Source organism: Mandrillus leucophaeus, unplaced genomic scaffold, assembly GCF_000951045.1.
Source record: "Mandrillus leucophaeus isolate KB7577 unplaced genomic scaffold, Mleu.le_1.0 Scaffold149, whole genome shotgun sequence".
Taxonomy (NCBI): Eukaryota; Metazoa; Chordata; class Mammalia; order Primates; family Cercopithecidae; genus Mandrillus; species Mandrillus leucophaeus.
The window spans coordinates 2,865,161-2,868,265 of NW_012101465.1; the positions used below are offsets into that span (position 1 = coordinate 2,865,161).

General features: G+C 40.0%; 1 protein-coding gene and 1 pseudogene across 5 annotated transcripts in view; one reads left to right on the forward strand and one right to left on the reverse strand.

The window, feature by feature from the left end:
• UBE2E1 (ubiquitin-conjugating enzyme E2E 1) overlaps positions 1-3,105 on the forward strand; it is a 98,644-nt gene that overhangs the window by 22,628 nt on the left and 72,911 nt on the right. The window lies entirely within an intron of this gene.
• Positions 1,807-3,105, reverse strand: part of LOC105535648 — a 63,939-nt pseudogene continuing 62,640 nt past the window's right edge.

The window sequence follows — 3,105 nt, forward strand, 5'->3', positions numbered from 1 at the left end:
CGATTCTCCTGTCTCAGCCTCCTGAGTAGCTGGGGTTACAGGCATGTGCCACCATGCCCGCTTAATTTTTGTATTTTTAGTGGAGATGAGGTTTCACCATGTTGGCCAGGCTGGTCTCAAACTCCTGACCTTGTGATCCACCTGCCTTGGCCTCCCAAAGTGCTGGGATTACAGGCATGAGCCTCTGCGCCCAGCCTGTTTCTCGTCCTTTTAATATGGGCTGTTATGTTAATACTTTACATTGAATAACCTAGAACTCTTAAAGCATCATATAAGCATTATCTTTTTAATTGTCCACTGACTGTGTCTTAATAATTTGTTTCAGATTATGCCAAATACTCTTGGTCCTGCTTAACTTGATAATTGAGGGTAGAATTAAGAAAGTTTTAGGATTAGGAATCATTCTTCTAATTCAGAGAGTAATTAGTTGGAATCACAAAAGCGTTAGGTACTGTACTGCCAGAGAAAAGCAACAAATAATATGTGGAACCACAGATGTTTTGGCTGCATAGGAATTTTGCTGCACAAGTAATTTAAATTGTTCCTACTACCACTTACAGCCTTTCCTCCTCTGTGGGAGTACATCTCAATTTTTAAGGTAATTTATTAGAATTGGTGTTATAAAAATTTATTTCTTAGCAGACTTTGCTACAACACATTTATCCTAAATAAAAGGAGATTGTTGACTTAGCAGAGAAAAAGACCCTAAAAGAAAACATTTGTTTTATTACAAGCACCCAGGAGGATTTTTTGTAAACATGAAAGATACCTTTCCTCTAACCTAAGTAAATATTTCAGAACAAATGTATGTTAAGTGATTATAGTAATGTGTGTGCAGAGACTGGCAGTAAAGTTAGCAGCATCATATACTACTTGCTAGTATATGACACTGCTTTGGCCTTTTTCTGAGTAACCCTCTCTCTGAAAGTCCTCAGAATGCCTAACTTCATCCTTCAGGGAGATTGGTAACCCCCGAAAAGACATTTATTTTTTGTAGCTTGGTATTCTGAGATGTTCTCACATCCAAAGTAAACATTGTCAAGTGATTTGGACCATTCCTAAAGTAAATCATATATTGAGGACACAGTTCTTGTTAAAACTGAAATTTGAAGTTGTTGCCATTCTCTGCATCCACACTACTGGATTCTATGTAGATGTGAGGATTTCTCCTTCTACATTTTACTGTAACTATTTACATTTACCTGTATTGGGAAGAAACTATATGTTGTAGCAAGTTAAGACACATGATTTTGGTAAAAAAGTAAAAACTTGTTAAGATCTTGGAGCCCAAACTTATTTGTTATGATTTGGACCTAGGAAGGACCGGATGCTCCCTTCTCTGTCCCTGTGTCCTGTTTCTTGTGAGGTGTATGTTGATAACGAATTTGTGAAGACAGGCATTCTTTGATAACTTAGCAGAGAAAAAAGTGGTAGTAATTTTATGCATCCTGTCTCCAGATGACTGGTACTATGTTTTACTTTCTCCTCTTTTCATTTCTCCAGAGCCACTCTTAAAATCTTTCTAGTTAATGGTTTGTTATAGTCCAATTTTTATTGCTTTCCAAGATTTGAACTTTCTATCTGAATGTAAGCCCCCCTCCAAAAGCAGTCATCTTTCAGTTCTGAAGCTCCTCTCATACCCTTCAAGCCCCTCAAGGAGCACTAGGTTTGAGGATGATAGCATTTACTCATTGTCCTTTGACCTGAATATGCCTAGAAAGAAATGCTATGTTGGATCTCAGTATACCTAATAACAATCCTGCAGGCTGAATTTGCATTTTCCTTTCTGGTTGAAATCTTGTCAGTTTACTTGTGCATTTCTGACTTTGTCCCGTTCTGGTGTGCTTCCTCCCCTTCCTGCTCCCTTAAGAAAAAGAAAAAAACGGTTAGTCAGTTCGGGGAAGTTTTCTCAGAAATTTCTGTGGACAGTGCTAACTTAAGCCAGAAAACAGTTTGTGACACTTGACTTTTCAAGGAGGAGATAAGATTTTGTGTACCCAGACTGTATGTATCAGTTATTATGGGGCTGAACTTTGAAAGTATGACTAATTCCCCAACAAGTCATATGCCGAACCTCGTAGGATTAGTACTTACATTTCTTGAATTAATTTTAAAAATGTGTAACATACTACACACACATCATTTGCATCATGAGGATTGTCCATACTAATGAGATTTTTGTTTGTTCCAGTTAAATCTTACTCCTAGTTTTCCAAGTGTATTCAGACCTGGCATGGTTGTCAGTGACTCAGCTGGGGTGGGCAGGGCAGCCTCCAACCTGCCCCACCTGTGTTTCTCTGCCTGTTTACTTGTGACCTAGGCTGAGCAGTACAAATCATTGACAACACTGGCAGTGCTTTGGTCTGTGCCTGCCCTGGCTTACTCCACTTTTTGGCCCTTTGATTTAAGATGCAGTTACAGCCAGTGGCTCCTCACTATGTTCAGTCATTCGTTCTAATATTTATTGGGCGTTTACTGTTGTGCCAGGTACTGAAGATACAGCAGCAGAAAAGAGACTGTCTCTGCACTCAGGGAAGTTTTGTTCATATAGAGGGAGGTACAGTAGAAGAAACAAATGTACAAAAGGAATTTCAGAAAACAGTACCAAGAAATTAAAATAGAGTAAAATGGTTTAGTGAGTGACTGGGCAGGTTGGGACATTGGTTGGTGCTACATTGGGGAAATAACCCTGAATGATGACAAGGACCCAACCATGAGAAGGGCATTTTAGGCTGAAGGACAGCAGATAGAAAGGTGCTGAGTAGGGTAGGCCAGTGTGGCTGGACATAGTGAATGAGGATGAGAGTGGTAGGCAATGAGGTAGGCAGGGGTCAGATTTTATTCAAATTTCAGTAGAAAGCCATGGGAGAGCTTTAAATGGAGGAGTGAAATACTAGGTATTTGGAGAATACCTCACATAAAATTTCCTACTCATGAAAAGAGAGAAGGCAGGTGCAGTCGGGCATGCCTATATTCCCAGCTGTTAGGAGACTGAGGCTGGAGGATCACTCAAGGCTGGGAGTTTGAAGCTGTGGTGTGTACTGTGATTGCACCTGTGAGTAGCCACTGCACTCCAACCTGGGCAACATAGTGAGAGCCTCATTT